The 27929-nt window shown below is 39.2% G+C and overlaps 1 long non-coding RNA gene across 6 annotated transcripts in view; it reads left to right on the top strand.

The window, feature by feature from the left end:
- The window catches only part of LOC137973347 (uncharacterized), a 47964-nt gene extending 21658 nt beyond the window's left edge, over positions 1-26306 (top strand). For 4 of the 6 annotated variants that reach the window (XR_011117207.1, XR_011117210.1, XR_011117211.1 and 1 more), the window contains 8 exons: positions 3295-3528; positions 5629-5765; positions 6141-6259; positions 11952-12185; positions 14272-14408; positions 14784-14882; positions 20608-20841; positions 23535-26306. This is a non-coding gene — a long non-coding RNA (uncharacterized lncRNA). Of the gene's footprint in view, positions 1-3294; positions 3529-5628; positions 5766-6140; positions 6347-11951; positions 12186-14271; positions 14409-14783; positions 14903-20607; positions 20842-23534 lie in introns of all 6 variants that reach the window. The other 2 variants (XR_011117209.1, XR_011117208.1) reach the window with 2 other exon arrangements.
- Positions 26307-27929: the final 1623 nt, after the last annotated feature.

Genomic DNA, 27929 nt, shown 5'->3' with positions numbered 1-27929 from the left:
TTTCCCAGCAATTATGGAGGAGAGTGCTTTTTTTGGCTTATTCTTCTTCTTTAATTTTACTAATTCTTGATTTGCTGAGGTAAGTTGCAGTGAGCTGCACTTGTGGTGTACCAAGCATTCCATGCACTGCCATCTATCCAAGCCAGGGTCGATGGAAGTCTCCGGGCTCCCCAGTTGAAACATGCAGCATAACGTTTTGAGTGAAGTACCTGGATTATGGTGGCTGATGTAGGCTGCCGTTAATTGTCTTTGTGCAAACTCTCCTTGGCCATGTTTCCTGGTCTTGTATACCTTTTATTTGGCTAATGCGTGAAGTTAATGAAGTTAAAGTAGGCAAATGCCCCAAAGAAATCCTTGTGCTTGGAATGTTCATACAACCGATGATAGTTACTCTGCTGTAAGACCAGAGTGAGAAACGGTAAGTTGGAAGTTGATAGGAGTGAAACAGTCATGTGGAATAACAGAGAAGAGAAAACAGCTGGTGTTGGCTTAATTTGTTATTTTCCAGCAGACTAGCTGCTGGAGGCACCAGTCTAATAAGTGGTAATTAGCTAACTCTTGTTGGTGTATACACTGCAACCATGCCAATATGTCCTGAAGAGAAGGAAATCTTGATTTATATTATTTAGACTCCAAACCACAGTTAGGATACTGCAATGAAAGAAGTATAATGCATGATACATGGATTTTCCATGTGTTGTGAGTTCATGCAAAATACCACAGAGAAAAGCAGAAAGTTGTTAATAGCCTTTGGGGACTTGTTTAAAGCATTTGACTTAGTAAATCTGCTTGTCCACAAAAGTTCATAAGAATCATCAAGAGGCTCTGTACAGAGGTGCATGAAAGACTTGTGAACAGTGAACTAACACTGTCCTTTGAATAAATTAGTGGCATCAACCAGGGTTCTAATGTGGCGCCAACACTATTTGGTTGCTATTGAGCTACCATACTCTTGCTTGTCTTTAACTCGAGGTTGTCAGTGGGTGAAGATATTCTTCAACTTGGCTTTACGCAGAAAGAGGAGAACCTTTGACGGTGTACGGGGCACTTAAAGATGGATCACTTGAACCAAGTACCCTGCATAATGCTGCGTTTAGATTGCTAACAGCAGTCTTTGTTAAGTTTAGTTTCTTGCAGCGCCACTTTTCTTCTTTTCATGGTGCATGAACTGAAGCTTTCCGGTATTGTCCCAAATCCTTCTTGGCTAAAAAAAGCTAAGGAGTTCCTCTGCCAAAGAATACTGAAGCAGCTTGCTGCCACTATTCAAGTTTACATAAGTCAGGATGCAGTTTAATGACATGCCCAGGTCAGAGTGGTTGATGACATTGTGATATTCAGTGACACACAGATGGGATCAGATGGGACAGTGTATAAATGCAGTGAAAACAGCAGAGTTCTCTTTAGAGGGGATTAAATTAGCTAATGTCACTACAGGCAACTATGTTAATTTACAGACTGGACCAGTCTCCATGTACCCTAACTGATGCCCCATCTTTTTTTCTGAAATATGACAGCAAAATGAAGCCTGAAGCCAGTTTTGATTTAAGGACACCACCAAGAATGTGCTAAAACCCATGCATGTCCTTGGCACATGGTTTACAGCTGTGGTAAACAAGGAGGATTGGAGGACTCTGACTGCTGTTGTCGGTGCAATATACATTTACAGTTGCAAAGGGCTTTGAGGGAAAGAAGGGGAACGCAGAGAAAAGGTGGCTTGGAACTGTTCAACACTGGTTCGCAGCCTACCAGTGTGTACATCTAAATGAACTAAGAAAAGAGGACTTGGCACAACATGGGTTGAGCTGGTGAAGAAGCGTGTTATTTTTTGACAACCTTCGGGAAGAAACTTGAGGAAATATTTTCAATACGTCCGTTTTGTAACAAAAGATAATTACATGTATGAAGTGAGGCATTCTTTCTTCAAATTAAACTTGCACTGAATAGAATGGGTGTCAAAGTCAGAGTTGGACCTTCCACCAGTAAACTAGAAAAGTGTCCTGGGTGCTTGTTGATTAAAGTTGGTTTATGACTCATTTTCCTGCATAATACTGAGTTGCGATAGGAATGTCAAAGAGTGGCATCAGATTAAACACTTTGAAAGTGAGGTGATGGCGTTTTCAAGTCTGATCAATTCATTTTCAAGAGAGAAAACAAGGAGAAAGTAGTCCATACCATTTGTCAACAATGAAAACTGAATATTAAACTTGTATCCTTTGTGCACAACCAGGAGATGGTTTAAGGCACTATATGGCATTTAAAGGTACATCAATCATGAGAAATACCCTGCATAATGCTGGATTGAGATCGCTGACACCTGACTTTGCTTTGTCATGTTTGTTGCAGCACCATTTTTATTATTCCATGAACTGAAGCTTGGCAGTATTCTTTCCAATCCCCTCCTCTTCTGCTTACTTTTGATGGCTTATTGTCCAGATGGTTTAGGTCATATCATGAAGACAACACCTCACATGTCATCCCATCTGGGCTGCTCTTCACTGGCCATGCTTTCTGGTTAAAGGTAGAGCTTATATAAGGAAGACATTGTCATGGAGGAAGCTCACCTTCCCTGATACCATGTCCTTGGACAATGGGATAAGTCTAATCATTTTTCTGTTGATAGAACAGGGCCATGAATGATGGCGTAATGGACCGGTTCTAAGACAACATTGCTATGAGCAACACCTATATACAGGTCCAAGAAGAAAGATTTTGTGAAGTTGTTCTAATAAGACTCGCACCTGTCTTCCTCTGATGACCAGTACTCAAGTTTGGTTGTATGACAAGAGCCAGCTTGAGGAAGGGAGCTTCAGAATGGCTCTATAATGTTTTGAAGATTCATGTAGTACTTGTAAAGCTTTTAGAGAGAGAGAGAGAGTTGTTTTGTATTTAGGCACAGTGTTTTCTTGTTTTTCTTCTCTCTGCAATGTGTGAACCAAAGGCAATTCAACATTAGAAAAACTAATCATAATTATTTCAGGAACAGGAACTAGGGTGATCAAGAACAACAAAAATCAAATTCTTGATTGACATTTAAACACAGTGATTTTGATTCACTGTATGGTAAATACTTTTACACTGGTATTTCTGCAAAGGAATGTAGTTGTAAGTAATCCAAGAACTTTTGAAATCCTAGTTTCTTAACTGCACTTCAATAAATTAACCAGGGATTAAACTTTTCACATCTAGAATTGCTGCCAGTTCAACTGTTTATCTCAATGTTGATGCGCATCAAGACAGCCTCGGGACTTTCAATTTTCCTCTATCTTACCATTGCATCTGTTGCATCAATTGCAGGAGTGGTGCAAAACAGGAGTAAACTGTGAAAGAAAAACACAAGCCAGTTTAGCAAAGCAATCAGAGATCAGATTCTTTAATACTCACCTGCTTGATGGACACTTTTGCCGAAGCAGCAGATTGCATCTATCAGATGGCCAAAGTCTTCTTGTAGTAGTGATAAAGTTGATGATCATGATTGCATACGACTTAAAAGATTAACAGAGTCAATGTGATGTTGCTGAAAACAACAAGGTTAGTATTTTAAAAGAAGACACTGACAACTGTTTGTGTATTTTTTTATTGCGTCAATGCAGCTTACTTACAACAGTGTAACTTATTCATAAGCATGAAAAATATGACTGAAAAATTCATTCATTAATTTTTTTGTTGCTGATAACATTGAAGTTAGTACACTTTTGAGAGAAGACACTGACTACTTTTTGTATAGTTCTTTTATTTGTAATAAAATTCATTTGAAATACAACAGTTGGTTTTTCTAGGTTAAATTCAAAATACCATGATTTCCTGAAATAAAATTGTCAGTGGGCTGAAATAGAATGATCTGTTAGTATTGTTTAGTTTAATTTATTCTTAGGTACTTTAAAATAAAAAGACAGTGACAGCATAGTAGTTGTATATTTTTATTGACTTTATTCAAATAAGATTACAAAGTTTTAAGTTAATTAATGTGCTGCATCTTGTGGTGTTGGTGATGGGGTGCGCTCCTACACTAAAGTGTGATTGTCTTCAGAAACCAAGAGTGTGTCAGTCTGAAACACTCAGGGTATCCTGGACAAAATGAGTTGATACTCATTCTTTGTCATTACCAAGCATACGGATCGCAAGTGCATTGTATAATTTGGATCGAGGATGATGCTCGAAAATCGACCTTGCAGAAGTTTAATTTTCCGGAAAACAAGAAAATTCCACACACCTGATGTCTTGCTTCTGTCTTGATCTCGCCATTCACAGCATCCATACACATGAGTGTACATAGCTATTTTAATTATACAACTACAGCTGTTCCAACCAACTGCCACGGCTTGGTAATTGAGACTTAAACTAGTGCCAGCAATTGTGATCATTTTTCTTCAATTCTAGATGGATGGTTTTTGTGCCAGACAGTGAACAAATTTTCAAGCTTTACCTTTTAGGGAGTTTTATTTTTGTTGTTGTTGTTGTTGTTTTTTTTTAATTTGTCACAATTCTTGCCTAAATGGTTTCAATTTCAATAACATAGTGCTGTGGCTGGAACAGTTTTACAGTTGTATGCTCAGTCAGCGGGACTATGAATGCAAGTGGGCCTGGAAGTGACCTTCCTTTGATACAGCTTCCTCTCTACTTCTCCGTGTAAATGCCTCCAGGTGGTTAACGGCCAACACATACAACAACATAATTTACACAGGAAAAGCATTGGGGTCTGGATCAAATTAGTGCCATCCCCAGTCACACTGTCATTTAAAGGCCAGATCACCAAGCAGACAACTGTAAATTATTCTATTTATAATTTATTCCTAGACTAGCTTCTAGGGTGTGTGCATAGTTTGCCCATTTATTCCCAACATTACTTGCCTAGTCCTAATCAGTACAACATTATAACAAGAGATGTGATTTAGCGTAAAAGGAGTTTCCAAGGATGGTCTCCTTCCAGAAGCTAAATAGCCAGTGGCTTCAGTTAATCTTGTATATATTAGTTAAAGTAAAATCTGGTTGAACCCTAGCAAAGATAACGCCACTTGGTGCAGTGCAAATAGCCTGACAAGTGGGTTGTAGTTGTTATGTGAACTTAAGCGCAACTAAGCAGGTGAATGATGTCGATGGTGAAGTTCCATTGATGAAGACTTGAAGACTTGAGGTGAAGACATAGACTTGACGAGAGACCGAAAAAGCCGAAATTTTTGACCGAATGACCTGCAAAGGAACCCACGTAGGAGCCTAAGGGGAGGAGCCATCCCAACCCTTGGGAAACGACTAACTAATCTAACTACAATTAAATTAAGCCAAAAAGCCAATCATCTGTGCATGGTATGAAGTGCAAGGTTCAACCAGAGCTCTTAACAGTACTTATCCCCCCATGCCCACCCCAATTTGACTGACCAGCATGTTCCATTAGCTTGAGGAGGCAAAGCTGTAGTTGTAGTGAGGTTGCAATCCTTGGCTGATGTGGATGGTTTGGACAGGACTGACAGGACAAATGTACTGGGCTCAAACTTGCACAGGAACTGAAAAGTGATGACATAAATACATTTGATTGTAATAGAATATTTGGAGTGAAATTTGAGAAAGCAAGGTAGTGATATGTAATTTAAATACAGTTTGATAAGGGTGAAAAATCCTATTAATTTCTTCCAGATCTGTTTAAACCGGATTGCATCACTCATTGAAGTAAAGAATGTTAGGAAGCTGTCCCCAAGGAATATAGGCTATACTTTGAACGAGACGCCTGAACTGTCAGATTCATCAAAGAGGGCATAAACTTGTGCTTGAAGGTAAACTCAAAACACTTGTGATGACATTAATATTTTGGGTTTTTTCAAGGGTTATTTGTTCTATAAAAGCCTCATTGTGGCCTGGATGCATGGTGTTTTCCTCACGTTTTTACAGATAATGTATGCGAATTAATTCTTGGTTTTAGTCAAGGGAGAATATTTGTTTAAACAAACAAACTTTGCCAAGGAAATGTATCAACCTTTTTAACAGGTGACGCCTTTATTACACAGCCACTGAGCCCCTTGTTGGGATCTTATAGCTGATATCAAAAGGTTACTTACTTCAATACAATCATCTTTGCTATCAACAGTTAAAGACAGTAACAATGTGGCAGCAAAGGTAATAGTATTTTTTACCTTTTTCTCCTTTCATAGGCTTTGAGTTCATCAACTGCATTTAGCACACTCTGCTTTGGGACTTGTTGTAGCAGACGAGACTTGGAATTTCTGTGTCATAGGTGCACAAAAGGCCATGTATATACATTCTGGTACATGTAAGTGGACGCTTTGAAGAAGCCTGATTTTGTCATCATCATTCATCTTACATCGCTTTCCACCTCAAGAGAGTATGACATTGCATGGTACGTTTGCCCTTCTTCTACTTCTCAGTCTCTAAAGGGTGTCTGTAACTGAGAGATTGGAGAGCATCACATCCTCATACACTCGCTCTGACCAGGTTTTGCTAGGCCTGTCCCTCATACTTTTCCCTTCGGTGTGATGACAGTCGATCAAGTTGATCGAGTGATCAAGTCCCATTACATGTGCAATCTTCAGTGCCTACACCTCAGAGGTAGATGTAATCCAGCCAAGCCAAGAACACTTTGATTACTTTGCCTTTGCATGGGACATTAATATTGCAGGCCCTGTGATCATGTGATAGTCAATTACCAAGAACTGGAGGTTGCAGACTCCTATTTTTATATGGGAGATACCATATTTACCAGTGATGGCTGCGAGACTGCAACAATCACAAGAGTGACAGCTGGCTGGGGAAAGTTCCGGGAATTGTTGCACTTCATATTATGCAAGACCCTATCAATAAACACCTGGGAAAGAGTCTACAAGAGAAGCACTATGCATTACGGAAGTGAACGATGGCCTCTGAAGATGACGACTTGTCACTGTTACAGTGGAGTGAGTAGTCAATGAAAGGGTGGATGGCAGGCAGTAGTGAGATACCATTTACATCTATACATGTATGTAGGGTCAGAGATTAGCTTTTCACACATGTTACTGCATCTGTTGTGGACCCAGTGGGAATATCCATTACAGAGGATAAAATAACTTGAAACTCCTTTCCAGCAGACATTACACAGTTGCTTGCCAGACTCTCTCAGTGTACCAAGCTGCGGACCAGATATTATCATCTTATGTTTGCCCATGTTCACATGCAGACCTTTTGACCCTAACCCAGACATGCAGAGGTGCAATTATCAGCAGTAGTCCATCAAGGGTATCAGATGATACAGCCAAGTCATCTGCATATGAGAGTTTCCATGGACAACGGGTTCTAAATTCATATGACATTGCCTCTGAGAGAATAACAAACAGTAGTGGACTCAGCATTGATACTTAATAGCCTCCCATCTGGACATGGAAGGTGTTAGGGAAAGAGTTGTTCATACAAACTCCACTTTTTACATTGGTATACAATGCCTGGATTGTACTAACTAACATTTGAGTTACAACAATATACCTCTTGGTCCACCAAAGAAGCTCCAGTGAAACACTGGGAATGACTTTCTCTGCTTCAACAAAGGCAAGGTGTAAGTTCCTCTCCTTAGCACGGTGTTTGTTTTGAAGCTGTCACATAATGAAAATTGCATCAGTTGCTCCTCTTCCAGGAATATATTTAAAGTGCATCCTACATACATGTATGTCCACTGTATCTTGTAGCACCTTCTCCAGCACTCTTTTGATGACTTTCATACAGTGACCTGTTAGTTTCAGATCCCAGTAGTTTCCTGTATCAGTAGAACCTTTCTTCTCTTTTAAAGAAATTGATATAGCTCTCCTCCTAATGCTAAAGAATCTTCTTATCAGCAATGATGCCGTTTGCATGCCTGCACAGAAGAGGAGTACTAGCTTCAGAAGAGGCCCTTTGCATGTCTTCCACATTGCCAGCCTTGCATTGTTTTTCATCATGGGCATTGAAGTCCCCACAATGTAAAAGGTTTCAGATTCACCAGTAGTAGCCATTGTACATAGATGCTCATTGTAGGTGGCATTGTTGAACCCATCATCCAGGCATCTTTCAGCATTTGTCTTGATAAGACATATCCTCTCAGGGATGCATTTGACCTCTAAAACATCCTCTGCCAAGAGGATTTGAACACCACCAATGCTTTTATCATTCCTGATCAAGAAGAACTTGTACCTAGAATATGCACTGATCCTCCCTTACACCTCCTTTATTGTGGACAGCATAAGGCAATCTTTCTTGGGGATATTGTTTGAACTAGCTCGCTGCTTCTAGCTCTCATTGTACCAACATTTCAAGTAGAAACACTGATGTGGTTGCTTGATGATGATCTAGCAATACCCATGTCTGTTCGTTAAGGACCAAAAGATGGAGAGGCTTGACACAACGCAAAACTGGTTTTTATGCACCATTGACCCACCTTTTGGCCCCTCTCCTGTCAGTGATAACAGGTCTACCACACGAACCCAGAAGCTGGACTTGGTTGTTAGAGGGCTTGATTTTGTGTGGAGCCATTGGCACATTTTATAGACTGAGAGGACAAATTCTCTTCAGCGATAACAACCCTTTAGGATCTCATAGAAAACAACACGTTGTTCCTCCATGATGGGCATTGGCTATGGAGCAGTGGCACCTCTTTCCGTTCAACTGGCCATTCCTAGCCTTGTTGCACACTAAGATGCTGCCCTTTTTTCCCAGCAATTATGGAGGAGAGTGCTTTTTTTGGCTTATTCTTCTTCTTTAATTTTACTAATTCTTGATTTGCTGAGGTAAGTTGCAGTGAGCTGCACTTGTGGTGTACCAAGCATTCCATGCACTGCCATCTATCCAAGCCAGGGTCGATGGAAGTCTCCGGGCTCCCCAGTTGAAACATGCAGCATAACGTTTTGAGTGAAGTACCTGGATTATGGTGGCTGATGTAGGCTGCCGTTAATTGTCTTTGTGCAAACTCTCCTTGGCCATGTTTCCTGGTCTTGTATACCTTTTATTTGGCTAATGCGTGAAGTTAATGAAGTTAAAGTAGGCAAATGCCCCAAAGAAATCCTTGTGCTTGGAATGTTCATACAACCGATGATAGTTACTCTGCTGTAAGACCAGAGTGAGAAACGGTAAGTTGGAAGTTGATAGGAGTGAAACAGTCATGTGGAATAACAGAGAAGAGAAAACAGCTGGTGTTGGCTTAATTTGTTATTTTCCAGCAGACTAGCTGCTGGAGGCACCAGTCTAATAAGTGGTAATTAGCTAACTCTTGTTGGTGTATACACTGCAACCATGCCAATATGTCCTGAAGAGAAGGAAATCTTGATTTATATTATTTAGACTCCAAACCACAGTTAGGATACTGCAATGAAAGAAGTATAATGCATGATACATGGATTTTCCATGTGTTGTGAGTTCATGCAAAATACCACAGAGAAAAGCAGAAAGTTGTTAATAGCCTTTGGGGACTTGTTTAAAGCATTTGACTTAGTAAATCTGCTTGTCCACAAAAGTTCATAAGAATCATCAAGAGGCTCTGTACAGAGGTGCATGAAAGACTTGTGAACAGTGAACTAACACTGTCCTTTGAATAAATTAGTGGCATCAACCAGGGTTCTAATGTGGCGCCAACACTATTTGGTTGCTATTGAGCTACCATACTCTTGCTTGTCTTTAACTCGAGGTTGTCAGTGGGTGAAGATATTCTTCAACTTGGCTTTACGCAGAAAGAGGAGAACCTTTGACGGTGTACGGGGCACTTAAAGATGGATCACTTGAACCAAGTACCCTGCATAATGCTGCGTTTAGATTGCTAACAGCAGTCTTTGTTAAGTTTAGTTTCTTGCAGCGCCACTTTTCTTCTTTTCATGGTGCATGAACTGAAGCTTTCCGGTATTGTCCCAAATCCTTCTTGGCTAAAAAAAAGCTAAGGAGTTCCTCTGCCAAAGAATACTGAAGCAGCTTGCTGCCACTATTCAAGTTTACATAAGTCAGGATGCAGTTTAATGACATGCCCAGGTCAGAGTGGTTGATGACATTGTGATATTCAGTGACACACAGATGGGATCAGATGGGACAGTGTATAAATGCAGTGAAAACAGCAGAGTTCTCTTTAGAGGGGATTAAATTAGCTAATGTCACTACAGGCAACTATGTTAATTTACAGACTGGACCAGTCTCCATGTACCCTAACTGATGCCCCATCTTTTTTTCTGAAATATGACAGCAAAATGAAGCCTGAAGCCAGTTTTGATTTAAGGACACCACCAAGAATGTGCTAAAACCCATGCATGTCCTTGGCACATGGTTTACAGCTGTGGTAAACAAGGAGGATTGGAGGACTCTGACTGCTGTTGTCGGTGCAATATACATTTACAGTTGCAAAGGGCTTTGAGGGAAAGAAGGGGAACGCAGAGAAAAGGTGGCTTGGAACTGTTCAACACTGGTTCGCAGCCTACCAGTGTGTACATCTAAATGAACTAAGAAAAGAGGACTTGGCACAACATGGGTTGAGCTGGTGAAGAAGCGTGTTATTTTTTGACAACCTTCGGGAAGAAACTTGAGGAAATATTTTCAATACGTCCGTTTTGTAACAAAAGATAATTACATGTATGAAGTGAGGCATTCTTTCTTCAAATTAAACTTGCACTGAATAGAATGGGTGTCAAAGTCAGAGTTGGACCTTCCACCAGTAAACTAGAAAAGTGTCCTGGGTGCTTGTTGATTAAAGTTGGTTTATGACTCATTTTCCTGCATAATACTGAGTTGCGATAGGAATGTCAAAGAGTGGCATCAGATTAAACACTTTGAAAGTGAGGTGATGGCGTTTTCAAGTCTGATCAATTCATTTTCAAGAGAGAAAACAAGGAGAAAGTAGTCCATACCATTTGTCAACAATGAAAACTGAATATTAAACTTGTATCCTTTGTGCACAACCAGGAGATGGTTTAAGGCACTATATGGCATTTAAAGGTACATCAATCATGAGAAATACCCTGCATAATGCTGGATTGAGATCGCTGACACCTGACTTTGCTTTGTCATGTTTGTTGCAGCACCATTTTTATTATTCCATGAACTGAAGCTTGGCAGTATTCTTTCCAATCCCCTCCTCTTCTGCTTACTTTTGATGGCTTATTGTCCAGATGGTTTAGGTCATATCATGAAGACAACACCTCACATGTCATCCCATCTGGGCTGCTCTTCACTGGCCATGCTTTCTGGTTAAAGGTAGAGCTTATATAAGGAAGACATTGTCATGGAGGAAGCTCACCTTCCCTGATACCATGTCCTTGGACAATGGGATAAGTCTAATCATTTTTCTGTTGATAGAACAGGGCCATGAATGATGGCGTAATGGACCGGTTCTAAGACAACATTGCTATGAGCAACACCTATATACAGGTCCAAGAAGAAAGATTTTGTGAAGTTGTTCTAATAAGACTCGCACCTGTCTTCCTCTGATGACCAGTACTCAAGTTTGGTTGTATGACAAGAGCCAGCTTGAGGAAGGGAGCTTCAGAATGGCTCTATAATGTTTTGAAGATTCATGTAGTACTTGTAAAGCTTTTAGAGAGAGAGAGAGAGTTGTTTTGTATTTAGGCACAGTGTTTTCTTGTTTTTCTTCTCTCTGCAATGTGTGAACCAAAGGCAATTCAACATTAGAAAAACTAATCATAATTATTTCAGGAACAGGAACTAGGGTGATCAAGAACAACAAAAATCAAATTCTTGATTGACATTTAAACACAGTGATTTTGATTCACTGTATGGTAAATACTTTTACACTGGTATTTCTGCAAAGGAATGTAGTTGTAAGTAATCCAAGAACTTTTGAAATCCTAGTTTCTTAACTGCACTTCAATAAATTAACCAGGGATTAAACTTTTCACATCTAGAATTGCTGCCAGTTCAACTGTTTATCTCAATGTTGATGCGCATCAAGACAGCCTCGGGACTTTCAATTTTCCTCTATCTTACCATTGCATCTGTTGCATCAATTGCAGGAGTGGTGCAAAACAGGAGTAAACTGTGAAAGAAAAACACAAGCCAGTTTAGCAAAGCAATCAGAGATCAGATTCTTTAATACTCACCTGCTTGATGGACACTTTTGCTGACGCAGCAGATTGCATCTATCAGATGGCCAAAGTCTTCTTGTAGTAGTGATAAAGTTGATGATCATGATTGCATACGACTTAAAAGATTAACAGAGTCAATGTGATGTTGCTGAAAACAACAAGGTTAGTATTTTAAAAGAAGACACTGACAACTGTTTGTGTATTTTTTTATTGCGTCAATGCAGCTTACTTACAACAGTGTAACTTATTCATAAGCATGAAAAATATGACTGAAAAATTCATTCATTAATTTTTTTTGTTGCTGATAACATTGAAGTTAGTACACTTTTGAGAGAAGACACTGACTACTTTTTGTATAGTTCTTTTATTTGTAATAAAATTCATTTGAAATACAACAGTTGGTTTTTCTAGGTTAAATTCAAAATACCATGATTTCCTGAAATAAAATTGTCAGTGGGCTGAAATAGAATGATCTGTTAGTATTGTTTAGTTTAATTTATTCTTAGGTACTTTAAAATAAAAAGACAGTGACAGCATAGTAGTTGTATATTTTTATTGACTTTATTCAAATAAGATTACAAAGTTTTAAGTTAATTAATGTGCTGCATCTTGTGGTGTTGGTGATGGGGTGCGCTCCTACACTAAAGTGTGATTGTCTTCAGAAACCAAGAGTGTGTCAGTCTGAAACACTCAGGGTATCCTGGACAAAATGAGTTGATACTCATTCTTTGTCATTACCAAGCATACGGATCGCAAGTGCATTGTATAATTTGGATCGAGGATGATGCTCGAAAATCGACCTTGCAGAAGTTTAATTTTCCGGAAAACAAGAAAATTCCACACACCTGATGTCTTGCTTCTGTCTTGATCTCTCCATTCACAGCATCCATACACATGAGTGTACATAGCTATTTTAATTATACAACTACAGCTGTTCCAACCAACTGCCACGGCTTGGTAATTGAGACTTAAACTAGTGCCAGCAATTGTGATCCTTTTTCTTCAGTTCTAGATGGATGGTTTTTATGCCAGACAGTGAACAAATTTTCAAGCTTTACCTTTTAGGGAGTTTTATTTTTGTTGTTGTTGTTGTTGTTTTTTTTTTAATATTTTGTCACAATTCTTGCCTAAATGGTTTCAATTTCAATAACATAGTGCTGTGGCTGGAACAGTTTTACAGTTGTATGCTCAGTCAGCGGGACTATGAATGCAAGTGGGCCTGGAAGTGACCTTCCTTTGATACAGCTTCCTCTCTACTTCTCCGTGTAAATGCCTCCAGGTGGTTAACAGCCAACACATACAACAACATAATTTACACAGGAAAAGCATTGGGGTCTGGATCAAATTAGTGCCATCCCCAGTCACACTGTCATTTAAAGGCCAGATCACCAAGCAGACAACTGTAAATTATTCTATTTATAATTTATTCCTAGACTAGCTTCTAGGGTGTGTGCATAGTTTGCCCATTTATTCCCAACATTACTTGCCTAGTCCTAATCAGTACAACATTATAACAAGAGATGTGATTTAGCGTAAAAGGAGTTTCCAAGGATGGTCTCCTTCCAGAAGCTAAATAGCCAGTGGATTCAGTTAATCTTGTATATATCAGTTAAATTAAAATCTGGTTGAACCTTAGCAAAGATAACGCCACTTGGTGCAGTGCAAATAGCCTGACAAGTGGGTTGTAGTTGTTATGTGAACTTAAGCGCAACTAAGCAGGTGAATGATGTCGATGGTGAAGTTCCATTGATGAAGACTTGAAGACTTGAGGAGAGACCGAAAAAGCCGAAATTTTTGACCGAATGACCTGCAAAGGAACCCACGTAGGAGCCTAAGGGGAGGAGCCATCCCAACCCTTGGGAAACGACTAACTAATCTAACTACAATTAAATTAAGCCGAAAAGCCAATCATCTGTGCATGGTATGAAGTGCAAGGTTCAACCAGAGCTCTTAACAGTACTTATCCCCCCATGCCCACCCCAATTTGACTGACCAGCATGTTCCATTAGCTTGAGGAGACAAAGCTGTAGTTGTAGTGAGGTTGCAATCCTTGGCTGATGTGGATGGTTTGGACAGGACTGACAGGACAAATGTACTGGGCTCAAACTTGCACAGGAACTGAAAAGTGATGACATAAATACATTTGATTGTAATAGAATATTTGGAGTGAAATTTGAGAAAGCAAGGTAGTGATATGTAATTTAAATACAGTTTGATAAGGGTGAAAAATCCTATTAATTTCTTCCAGATCTGTTTAAACCGGATTGCATCACTCATTGAAGTAAAGAATGTTAGGAAGCTGTCCCCAAGGAATATAGGCTATACTTCGAACGAGACGCCTGAACTGTCAGATTCATCAAAGAGGGCATAAACTTGTGCTTGAAGGTAAACTCAAAACACTTGTGGTGACATTAATATTTTGGGTTTTTTCAAGGGTTATTTGTTCTATAAAAGCCTCATTGTGGCCTGGATGCATGGTGTTTTCTTCACGTTTTTACAGATAATGTATGCAAATTAATTCTTGGTTTTAGTCAAGGGAGAATATTTGTTTAAACAAACAAACTTTGCCAAGAAAATGTAACAACCTTTTTAACAGGTGACGCCTTCATTACACAGCCAGTGAGCCCCTTGTTGGGATCTTATAGCTGATATCAAAGAGTTACTTACTTCAATACAATCATCTTTGCTATCAACAGTTAAAGACAGTAACAATGTGGCAGCAAAGGTAATAGTATTTTTTACCTTTTTCTCCTTTCATAGGCTTTGAGTTCATCAACTGCATTTAGCACACTCTGCTTTGGGACTTGTTGTAGCAGACGAGACTTGGAATTTCTGTGTCATAGGTGCACAAAAGGCCAGGTATATACATTCTGGTACATGTAAGTGGACGCTTTGAAGAAGCCTGATTTTGTCATCATCATTCATCTTACATCGCTTTCCACCTCAAGAGAGTATGACATTGCATGGTACGTTTGCCCTTCTTCTACTTCTCTGTCTCTAAAGGGCGTCTGTAACTGAGAGATTGGAGACCATCACATCCTCATACACTCGCTCTGACCAGGTTTTGCTAGGCCTGTCCCTCATACTTTGCCCTTCAGTGTGATGACAGTCGATCAAGTTGATCGAGTGATCAAGTCCCATGACATGTGCAATCTTCAGTGCCTACACCTCAGAGGTAGATGTAATCCAGCCAAGCCAAGAACACTTTGATTACTTTGCCTTTGCATGGGACATTAATATTGCAGGCCCTGTGATCATGTGATAGTCAATGACCACGAACTGGAGGTTGTAGACTCCTATTTTTATATGGGAGATACCATATTTGCCAGTCGTGGCTGCGAGACTGCAACAATCACAAGAGTGACAGCTGGCTGGGGAAAGTTCCGGGAATTGCTGCACTTCATATTATGCAAGACCCTATCAATAAACACCTGGGAAAGAGTCTACAAGAGAAGCCCTATGCATTACCGAAGTGAACGATGGCCTCTGAAGATGACGACTTGTCACTGTTACAGTGGAGTGAGTAGTCAGTGAAAGGGTGGATGGCAGGCAGTAGTGAGATACCATTTACATCTATACATGTATGTAGGGTCAGAGATTAGCTTTTCACACATGTTACTGCATCTATTGTGGACCCGGTGGGAATATCCATTACAGAGGATAAAATAACTTGAAACTCCTTTCCAGCAGACATTACACAGTTGCTTTCCAGACTCTCTCAGTGTACCAAGCTGCGGACCAGATATTATCACGTTATCTTTGCCCATGTTCACATGCAGACCTTTTGACCCTAACCCAGACATGCAGAGGTGCAATTATCAGCAGTAGTCCATCAAGGGTATCAGATGATACAGCCAAGTCATCTGCATATGAGAGTTTCCATGGACAACAGGTTCTAAATTCATATGACATTGGCTCTAAGAGAATAACAAACAGTAGTGGACTCAGCATTGATACTTAATAGCCTCCCATCTGGACATGGAAGGTGTTAGGGAAAGAGTTGTTCATACAAACTCCACTTTTTACATTGGTATACAATGCCTGGATTGTACTAACTAACATTTGAGTTACAACAATATACCTCTTGGTCCACCAAAGAACCTCCAGTGAAACACTGTCAATGATCTTCTGTACTTCAACAAAGGCAAAGTGTAAGTTTCTCTCCTTAGCACGGTGTTTGTTTTGAAGCTGTCACATAATGAAAATTGCATCAGTTGTTCCTCTTCCAGGAATATATTTAAAGTGCATCCTACATACATGTATGTCCACTGTATCTTGTAGCACCTTCTCCAGCACTCTTTTGATGACTTTCATACAGTGATCTGTTAGTTTCAGATCCCAGTAGTTTCCTGTATCAGTAGCACCTCCCTTCTCTTTTAAATAAATTGATGTAGCTCTCCTCCTAATGCTAAAGAATCTTCTTATCAGCAATGATGTCGTTTGCAAGCCTGCACAGAAGAGGAGTACTAGCTTCAGAAGAGGCCCTTTGCATGTCTTCCACATTGCCAGCCTTGCGTTGTTTTTCATCATGGGCATTGAAGTCCCCACAATGTAAAAGGTTTCAGATTCACCAGTAGTAGCCATTATACATAGAAGCTCATTGTAGGTGGCATTGTTGAACCCATCATCCAGGCATCTTTCAGCATTTGTCTTGATAAGACATATCCTGTCAGGGATGCATTTGACCTCTAAAACATCCTTTGCCAAGAGGATTTGAACACCACCAGTGCTTTTATCATTCCTGATCAAGAAGAACTTGTACCTAGAATATGCGCTGATCCTCCCTTCCACCTCCTTTATTGTGGACAGCATAAGGCAATCTTTCTTGGGGATATTGTTTGAACTAGCTCGCTGCTTCTAGCTCTCATTGTACCAACATTTCAAGTAGAAACACTCATGTGGTCGCTGGATGATGATCTAGCAATGCCCATGTCTGTTCGTTAAGGAGGAAAAGATGGAAAGGCTTGACACAATGCAAAACTGGTTTTCATGCACCATTGACCCACCTTTCGCCCCTTCTCCTGTCAGTGATAACAATTCTGCCACATGAACCCAGGAGCTGGACTTGGTTGTTAGAGGCCTTGATTTTATGTGGAGCCATTGGCACATTTTATAGACTGAGAGGACAAATTCTCTTCAGCGATAACAACCCTTTAGGATCTCATAGAAAACAACACGTTATTCCTCCATGATGGGCATTGGCTATGGAGCAGTGGCACCTCTTTCCGTTCAACTGGCCATTCCTAGCCTTGTTGCACACTAACATGCTGCCCTTTTTCCCCAGCAAGTATGGAGCAGAGTGCTTTTTTTTGGCTTATTCTTCTTCTTTAATTTTACTAATTCTTGATTTGCTGAGGTAAGTTGCAGTGAGCTGCACTTGTGGTGTACCAAACATTCCATGCACTGCCATCTATCCAAGCCAGGGTCGATGGAAGTCTCCGGGCTCCCCAGTTGAAACATGCAGCATAACGTTTTGAGTGAAGTACCTGGATTATGGTGGCTGATGTAGGCTGCCATTAATTGTCTTTGTGCAAACTCTCCTTGGCCATGTTTCCTGGTCTTGTATACCTTTTATTTGGCTAATGCGTGAAGTTGATGAAGTTAAAGTAGGCAAATGCCCCAAAGAAACATTAATCCTTGTGCTTGGAATGTTCATACAACCAATGATAGTTACTCTACGGTAAGACCAGAGTGAGAAACGGTAAGTTGAAAGTTGAGTGGAGTCAAACAGTCATCTGGAATAACAGAGAAGAGAAAACAGCTGGTGTTGGCTTTGTTATTTTGCAGCAGGCTAGCTGCTCGAGGCACCAGTCTAAGAAGTGGTAATGAGCTAACTCTTGTTTGTGTGTACACCAAACCATTATTTACACTCCAAACCACAGTTAGGATACTGCAATGAAAGAAGTATCATGATACATGGATTTTCCGTGTGTTGTGAACTCATGCAAAATACCACAGAGAAAAGCACAAAGGTGTGGATAGCCTTTGGGGACTTGTTTAAAGCATTTGACTCAGTCTATCATGATTTACTACCCTTAGTAAATCTGCTTGTCCACAAAAGTTCATAAAAATCATCAAGAAGCTCTGTACAGAGGTGCATGAAAGACTTGTGAACAGTGAACTAACACTGTCCTTTGAATAAATTAGTGGCATCAACCAGGGTTCTAATGTGGCACCAACACTATTTGGTTGCTATTGAGCTACCATACTCTGGGTTGTCTTCAACTCAAGGTTGTCAGTGGGTGAAGATATTCTTCAACTTGGTTTTACGCAGAAGGAGGAGAGCCTTTGACGGTGTACGGGGCACTTAAAGATGGATCACTTGAACCAAGTACCCTGCATAATGCTGCGTTTAGATTGCTAACAGCAGTCTTTGTTAAGTTTAGTTTCTTGCAGCGCCACTTTTCTTCTTTTCATGGTGCATGAACTGAAGCTTCCCGGTATTGTCCCAAATCCTTCTTGGCTAAAAAAAGCTAAGGAGTTCCTCTGCCAAAGAATACTGAAGCAGCTTGCTGCCACTATTCAAGTTTACATAAGTCATGATGCAGTTTAATGACATGCCTAGGTCAGAGTGGTTGATGACATTGTGAAATTCAGTGTCACACAAAAGGGTCTGCAATTGCTCTTGACATGTTACGATCTTGGCGATCAGATGGGACAGTGTATAAATGCAGTGAAAACAGCAGAGTTCTCTTTAGAGGGGATTAAATTAGCTAATATCACTGCAAGCATCTATGTCAATTTACAGACTGGACCAGTCTCCATGTACCCTAACCGATGCCTCATCTTTTTTTCTGAAATATGACAGCAAAATTAAGCCTGAAGCCAGTTTTGATTTAAGGACACCACCAAGAATGTGCTAAAACCCATGCATGTCCTTGGCACATGGTTTACAGCTGTGGTAAACAAGGAGGATTGTAGGAGTCTGACTGCCACTGTCGGTGCAATATAAATTTACAGTTGCAAAGGGCTTTGACGGAAAGAAGAGGAACGCAGAGTAAAGGTGGCTTGGAACTGTTCAACACTGGTTCGCAGCCTCCCGGTGTGTACATCTAAATGAACTAAGAAAAGAGGAGTTGGCACAACATGGGTTGAGCTGGTGAAGAAGCGTGTTATTTTTTTTGACAATCTTTGTGAAGACACTTGAGGAAATATCTTCAATACATTCGGTTTGTAACAAAAGATAATTATGAAGTGAGGCATTCTTTCTTCAAATTACACTTGCACTGAATAGAATGGGTGTCAAAGTCAGATTTGGACCTTCCACCAGTAACCTAGAAAAGTGTCCTGGGTGCTTGTTGATTAAAGTTGGTTTATGACACATTTTCCTGCATAATACTGAGTTGCAATAGAAATGTCAAAGGGTGGCATCAGATTAAACACTTTGAAAGTGAGGTGATGGTGTTTTCAAGTCTGATAAATTCATTTTCAAGGGAGAAAATAAGGAGAAAGTAGACCATACCATTTGTCAACAATGAAAACTGAATATTAAACTTGTATCCTTTGTGCACAACCAGGAGATGGTTTAAGGCACTATATGGCATTTAAAGGTACATCAATCATGAGAAATACCCTGCATAATGCTGGATTGAGATCGCTGACACCTGACTTTGCTTTGTCATGTTTGTTGCAGCACCATTTTTATTATTCCATGAACTGAAGCTTGGCAGTATTCTTTCCAATCCCCTCCTCTTCTGCTTACTTTTGATGGCTTATTGTCCAGATGGTTTAGGTCATATCATGAAGACAACACCTCACATGTCATCCCATCTGGGCTGCTCTTCACTGGCCATGCTTTCTGGTTAAAGGTAGAGCTTATATAAGGAAGACATTGTCATGGAGGAAGCTCACCTTCCCTGATACCATGTCCTTGGACAATGGGATAAGTCTAATCATTTTTCTGTTGATAGAACAGGGCCATGAATGATGGCGTAATGGACCGGTTCTAAGACAACATTGCTATGAGCAACACCTATATACAGGTCCAAGAAGAAAGATTTTGTGAAGTTGTTCTAATAAGACTCGCACCTGTCTTCCTCTGATGACCAGTACTCAAGTTTGGTTGTATGACAAGAGCCAGCTTGAGGAAGGGAGCTTCAGAATGGCTCTATAATGTTTTGAAGATTCATGTAGTACTTGTAAAGCTTTTAGAGAGAGAGAGAGAGTTGTTTTGTATTTAGGCACAGTGTTTTCTTGTTTTTCTTCTCTCTGCAATGTGTGAACCAAAGGCAATTCAACATTAGAAAAACTAATCATAATTATTTCAGGAACAGGAACTAGGGTGATCAAGAACAACAAAAATCAAATTCTTGATTGACATTTAAACACAGTGATTTTGATTCACTGTATGGTAAATACTTTTACACTGGTATTTCTGCAAAGGAATGTAGTTGTAAGTAATCCAAGAACTTTTGAAATCCTAGTTTCTTAACTGCACTTCAATAAATTAACCAGGGATTAAACTTTTCACATCTAGAATTGCTGCCAGTTCAACTGTTTATCTCAATGTTGATGCGCATCAAGACAGCCTCGGGACTTTCAATTTTCCTCTATCTTACCATTGCATCTGTTGCATCAATTGCAGGAGTGGTGCAAAACAGGAGTAAACTGTGAAAGAAAAACACAAGCCAGTTTAGCAAAGCAATCAGAGATCAGATTCTTTAATACTCACCTGCTTGATGGACACTTTTGCCGAAGCAGCAGATTGCATCTATCAGATGGCCAAAGTCTTCTTGTAGTAGTGATAAAGTTGATGATCATGATTGCATACGACTTAAAAGATTAACAGAGTCAATGTGATGTTGCTGAAAACAACAAGGTTAGTATTTTAAAAGAAGACACTGACAACTGTTTGTGTATTTTTTTATTGCGTCAATGCAGCTTACTTACAACAGTGTAACTTATTCATAAGCATGAAAAATATGACTGAAAAATTCATTCATTAATTTTTTTTGTTGCTGATAACATTGAAGTTAGTACACTTTTGAGAAAAGACACTGACTACTTTTTGTATAGTTCTTTTATTTGTATTAAAATTCATTTGAAATACAACAGTTGGTTTTTCAAGGTTAAATTCAAAATACCATGATTTCCTGAAATAAAATTGTCAGTGGGCTGAAATAGAATGATCTGTTAGTATTGTTTAGTTTAATTTATTCTTAGGTACTTTAAAATAAAAAGACAGTGACAGCATAGTAGTTGTATATTTTTATTGACTTTATTCAAATAAGATTACAAAGTTTTAAGTTAATTAATGTGCTGCATCTTGTGGTGTTGGTGATGGGGTGCGCTCCTACACTAAAGTGTGATTGTCTTCAGAAACCAAGAGTGTGTCAGTCTGAAACACTCAGGGTATCCTGGACAAAATGAGTTGATACTCATTCTTTGTCATTACCAAGCATACGGATCGCAAGTGCATTGTATAATTTGGATCGACGATGATGCTCGAAAATCGACCTTGCAGAAGTTTAATTTTCCGGAAAACAAGAAAATTCCACACACCTGATGTCTTGCTTCTGTCTTGATCTCTCCATTCACAGCATCCATACACATGCGTGTACATAGCTATTTTAATTATACAACTACAGCTGTTCCAACCAACTGCCACGGCTTGGTAATTGAGACTTAAACTAGTGCCAGCAATTGTGATCCTTTTTCTTCAGTTCTAGATGGATGGTTTTTATGCCAGACAGTGAACAAATTTTCAAGCTTTACCTTTTAGGGAGTTTTATTTTGGTTGTTTTTTTTTTTTTTTTTAATTTGTCACAATTCTTGCCTAAATGGTTTCAATTTCAATAACATAGTGCTGTGGCTGGAACAGTTTTACAGTTGTATGCTCAGTCAGCGGGACTATGAATGTAAGTGGGCCTGGAAGTGACCTTCCTTTGATACAGCTTCCTCTCTACTTCTCCGTGTAAATGCCTCCAGGTGGTTAACGGCCGACACATACAACAACATAATTTACACAGGAAAAGCATTGGGGTCTGGATCAAATTAGTGCCATCCCCAGTCACACTGTCATTTAAAGGCCAGATCACCAAGCAGACAACTGTAAATTATTCTATTTATAATTTATTCCTAGACTAGCTTCTAGGGTGTGTGCATAGTTTGCCCATTTATTCCCAACATTACTTGCCTAGTCCTAATCAGTACAACATTATAACAAGAGATGTGATTTAGCGTAAAAGGAGTTTCCAAGGATGGTCTCCTTCCAGAAGCTAAATAGCCAGTGGCTTCAGTTAATCTTGTATATATCAGTTAAATTAAAATCTGGTTGAACCCTAGCAAAGATAACGCCACTTGGTGCAGTGCAAATAGCCTGACAAGTGGGTTGTAGTTGTTATGTGAACTTAAGCGCAACTAAGCAGGTGAATGATGTCGATGGTGAAGTTCCATTGATGAAGACTTGAACACTTGAGGTGAAGACATTGACTTGACATGAGACCCAAAAAAGCCGAAATTTTTGACCGAATGACCTGCAAAGTAACCCACATAGGAGCCTAAGGGGAGGAGCCATCCCAACCCTTGGGAAACGACTAACTAATCTAACTACAATTAAATTAAGCCGAAAAGCCAATCATCTGTGTATCGTATGCAGTGTAAGGTTCAACCAGAGCTCTTAACAGTACTTATCCCCCCATGCCCACCCCAATTTGACTGACCAGCATGTTCCATTGGCTTGAGGAGGCAAAGCTGAGACACAGAGTATTGTAATCTTTGGTTGATATGCGTTGTAGGCCAGGATGTAGGAATCCAAAGAACAAAATCAGGCCTTGGCATCACAGTAGTGAGATTGGTTTAACTTGTATGTTTGATGGAATTCAGCCGACATTGATGACAAACTAAAAAGTGAAAATAAACATAGATTTGAAAATACAGTTTGGTAACTATAGAAGGCTGGCAAATGAGGAGATGGTGCAAAACGCTGACCCCAAGTCTGGACTCCCTCCAAAATTTAAAGAATGCAATTATATGAAAATATCTGGTACAACTTTTGGGCTCATTGGGCTTTGGAAAGTTCAGTTTTTCCAACATATACTGATTAGCTTTATTTCTGAGGTTGATTTTAAAATTTTTTAGCGGGTCCAGATTAGGGGTCTCTGTTTTATATTGTTCTGGGAGATGAGAGTTTATTTTTTTCCCTTTTCTACATATATTTTTTCTTTTTATGTATTCTCTCATTTAGGAGAAAGCAGATGTCTATTATTGTTTCCTTGCTTATCTTATGAATTTCAGAATTGCTTAGTGTACTTTCAAATTTCCTGGGCACCACCATCTTCAATTCCAGTACTGGAACTTATCTTGGGTGATAAAGGATTAGAAAAAATACGAAATTCTTGATTGACATTTGTTCACTATGATTTTGACTCACAGTATGTAAAATATTTTTGTTGGGTTGGTTCATTGTTCCATAAAGGAATGTGGTTGTAAGTAATTCAATCACTCTTTTGCCTCCCTGTTTTGTAATTAAATTTAAATAAATTAACCATGGATTAACTTTATCACACCTAGAATTGCTGCCATGGCAAGTGATTTTCTGATGTTGACAACATTGATGGACATCAAGACAGTTTTGTGACTTTCGGCTTTGTCAATCTTACCATTGCATCTGTTGGAGGTCATCAATTGCAGGACTCTGGTACTAAACAGGAGTGAACTGGGAAAGAAAACACAAGCCAGTTTAGCAAAACAATCTCAGATCAGGATCATTTATACTTACCCTCTTAAAGATGGACACTTTCACAAAAGGAGTGACCCAAGTGCCTTCTTCTTCTTCTTCTACTTCTTCTTCTTCTTCTTCTTCTTCTTCTTCTTCTTCTTCTTCTTCTTCTTCTTCTTCTTATTCTACTACTTCTTCTTCTTGTTCTTGTTCTTGTTCTTCTTCTTCTTCTTCAAGTGGTAAAAATCTCCATGACAGCAATTGCAGATGAGTCAAAAGGTTAATATGATGATGCTGAAAACAACATGGTTAGTGTTTTAAAACAAGACACTGAGTACCAGTTTTTGTATTTTTTTTGAGTGAATACAGCTTAGTTACAACAGTGTGACTTTTTCATAAGCACCATAAATATGACTAACAAAATTCATTCATTAGAATTATTGTTCACTTAGTTAAGTCAAGTATTATGCACTTAATTTTGTTGTTGCTAAGTATTTTAAAAAGAAGACACTGACTACTGTTTGTATAGTTGTTTTATTTGTAACTAAATTCAATTTATTAATAAATACAACAATTTGTTTTTCTACTTAAATTCAAAATACCATGATATCCTGAAAGAAAATTGTAAGTAGGCTGAAAAAGAATGACTTGTTAGCATTGTTTAGTTTAATTACTCATGCGCAGCGAAGCGTATGAGGTATAAAATGCTGTTCGTTTCTTGTTTATTCTTAAAAATGAACACAGTGACAGCATGATAGTTGTATATTTTTATTGACTTTATTCAAATTAGGTTACAAAGTTTTAAGTTAATTAATGTGCTGCATCTTGTGGTGTTGGTGATGGGGTGCGCTCCTACACTAAAGTGTGATTGTCTTCAGAAACCAAGAGTGTGTCAGTTTGAAACACTCAGGGTATCCTGGACAAAACGAGTTGATACTCATTCTTTGTCATTACCAAGCATACGGATCGCAAGTGCATTGTATAATTTGGATCGACGATGATGCTCGAAAGTCGACCTTGCAGAACTTTAATTTTTTGGAAAACAAGAAAATTCCACACACCTGATGTCTTGCTTCTGTCTTGATCTCTCCATTCACAGCATCCATACACGTGAGTGTAGGCATTTTAATTATACAACTACAGCTGTTCCAACCAACTGCCACAGCTTGGTAATTGAGACTTAAACTAGTGCCAGCAATTGTGATCCTTTTTCTTCAATTCTAGATGGATGGTTTTTATGCGAGACAGTGAACAAATTTTCAAGCTTTACCTTTTAGGAAGTTTTATTTTTGTTGTTGTTGTTTTTTTTCATTTGTCACAATTCTTGCCTAAATGGTTTCAATTTCAATAACATAGTGCTGTGGCTGGAACAGTTTTACAGTTGAATGCTCAGTCAGCGGGACTATGAATGCAAGTGGGCCTGGAAGTGACCTTCCTTTGATACAGCTTCCTCTCTACTTCTCCGTGTAAATGCCTCCAGGTGGTTAACGGCCGACACATGCAACAACATAATTTACACAGGAAAAGCATTGGGGTCTGGATCAAATTAGTGCCATCCCCAGTCACACTGTCATTTAAAGGCCAGATCACCAAGCAGACAACTGTAAATTATTCTATTTATAATGTATTCCTAGACTAGCTTCTAGGGTGTGTGCATAGTTTGCCCATTTATTCCCAACATTACTTGCCTAGTCCTAATCAGTACAACATTATAACAAGAGATGTGATTTAGCATAAAAGGAGTTTCCAAGGATGGTCTCCTTCCAGAAGCTAAATAGCCAGTGGCTTCAGATAATCTTGTATATATATCACTTAAATTAAAATCTGGTTGAACCCCAGCAAAGATAACACCACTTGGTGCAGTGCAAATAGCCTGACAAGTGGGTTGTAGTTGTTATGTGAACTTAAGCGCAACTAAGCAGGTGAATGATGTCAATGATGAAGTTCCATTGATGAAGACTTGAAGACTTGAGGTGAAGACATTGACTTGACATGAGACCGAAAAGAAGCCGAACATTTTGACCGAATGACCTGCAAAGGAACCCACGTAGGAGCCTAAGGGGAGGAGCCATCCCAACCCTAGGGAAACAACTAACTAATCTAACTACAATTAAAATAAGCCGAAAAGCCAATCATCTGTGTATCGTATGCAGTGTAAGGTTCAACCAGAGCTCTTAACAGTACTTATCCCCCCATGCCCACCCCAGTTTGACTGACCAGCATGTTCCATTGGCTTGAGGAGGCAAAGCTAAGACACAGAGTATTGTAATCTTTGGTTGATATGCGTTGTAGGCCAGGATGTAGGAATCCATAGAACAAAGTCAGGCCTTGGCATCACTGTAGTGAGATTGGTTTAACTTGTATGTCTGATGGAATTCAGCCAACATTGATGACAAACTAAAAAGCGAAAGTAAACATAGATTTGAAAATACAGTTTGGTAACTGTAGAAGGCTGGGAGATGAGGAGATGGTGCAAAACGCTGCCCACAAGTCTGGACTCCCTAAAGAATTTAAAGAATGCAATGATATGAAAATATCTGGTACAACTTTTTGGCTCATTAGGCTTTGAAAACTTCAGTTTTTCCAAGATATACTTAGTAGCTTTATTTCTGAGGCCGATTTTTTTTTGATGGGGGTCTAGAAGGGGGTCTAGATTAGGGGTCCCTGTTTTGTCCTGTCCTGGGAGATGAGAGTTTTTTCCCTTTTCTACAAATATTTTTCTTTTACCGTTATGTATTCTCTTATTTAGGAGAAAGCGGATGTGTGTTATTGTTTCTTGCTTAACTTATAAACTTTCAGAATTGCTTAGTGTACTTTCAAATTTCCTGGGCACCACCATCTTGAATTGCTGTGACATGTTATGCCTGTCTCATAGTTTTGACACAGAGCTTTTCCATGATAACAATAGCAGATCACAGATATAAAGGTCGTGCCACCCTGGAATTTGAAAACAAAAATAAGGGATTCTGAAATTCATTTATCTCGGATAAAAATGCTTCTTTCACAAAAGAAAATGCATGCAAATTTAGTTGGATTTGTTTTTTCCTGTGGCATAAAATTATTTTTTGTTGGAGTGGAGGTTCTATTCGACGAAACTGCGTATATAGTTTGTTCATTGTGAAAACTGAACAGAGTAGATAAGTCAAGAGCAAAAGGAGAAAAAGATTATTTGTAATTAAGCAACTAACTCACTTTTATAAAGTTTTAAAAGTAATACGATTGTTGGAAAACCTGGCGCTGCCTAAGGTAGACCGTTCAAATAACCAGCGCCTTGCTGCTTTCCCTCATTAGGTTTTATGCAATTTGTGAAGAAACAGGTTTTTCAACAGTTTTGTATAGTAGCGGACCCATTTCTGAAAGCACGGTATGATCCGCGAGCCCCTCCCCCCCCCCCCCCCTCCCAGGAAATTTTTAAAATAAAACACTCAGAAACGCTGTTTCCAGGGTTTCTGGAACCCAACAATCAGTTTACCAGGCAAGGCTTGAGTTCACTCAAAAAGTAAGTAAAAAAAATTACTGTAATGAAAGATGAAACAAACCCTTCAACTATTGGCATCAAAGTACCGGACATGGAATGGGAAACCACCGGCCTCAAACCAAAACCCTGGAAGAAACCTTTTGGCAATAAATTGAAGTTTGGTCTGGGATTCTTATTTTTGAATTATAAATAAATTCGTGCTCTTTTTTCCGTTTAAGAGGAATTGCGTCAAAGAGCGAAGCTAGAAGCCATGAACACTCAGTAAAACATAAAAACTATTTCGCGCCTAAGTTTCCCGCATACTGTTAACTCTCATAAAATTCCCTTTTCTAGTCCATTTTGAAGCCGTTAATTCACGGTTAATTTTTTCCGGAATTATATTCGAAAGAAGGCAAAAATCTTCCAACTTTTTTTTTAAGGAACTTACTATAAAGCAAAAAAATGACTAAAATATGACTCGGATTTTTCGAAATTAATGTTCCCATCTTTTCTAAAATTTCGTGAATGTTTCAGTTTTTGCTACCTGCTCTCTTGTTTGAAATGAGAAAATCGTAGTCTTTCCGGTAATCCTACGCTAAGTAAATTATTTTTAGCCCAATTAACGGATGTAAGAGCCTTCTCTACCTAATTTGTGGTCCTTTTGTCCTCGACGTAACGATCACCGTACTTGCATAAAATAAACTTCGTCAAAAAGCAGCTAAGCTACTGTAACCGCGACAAGACTTTCCGACTTAAATTTTGTTCTTAATATTTTTGAAATAAAGGGTGA

The sequence above is a fragment of the Montipora foliosa genome, chromosome 10, assembly GCF_036669935.1.
Source record: "Montipora foliosa isolate CH-2021 chromosome 10, ASM3666993v2, whole genome shotgun sequence".
Classification (NCBI taxonomy): Eukaryota; Metazoa; Cnidaria; class Anthozoa; order Scleractinia; family Acroporidae; genus Montipora; species Montipora foliosa.
Note: the sequence above shows the minus strand (reverse complement) of the source record. Positions and strands in the feature narration are given on the sequence as shown.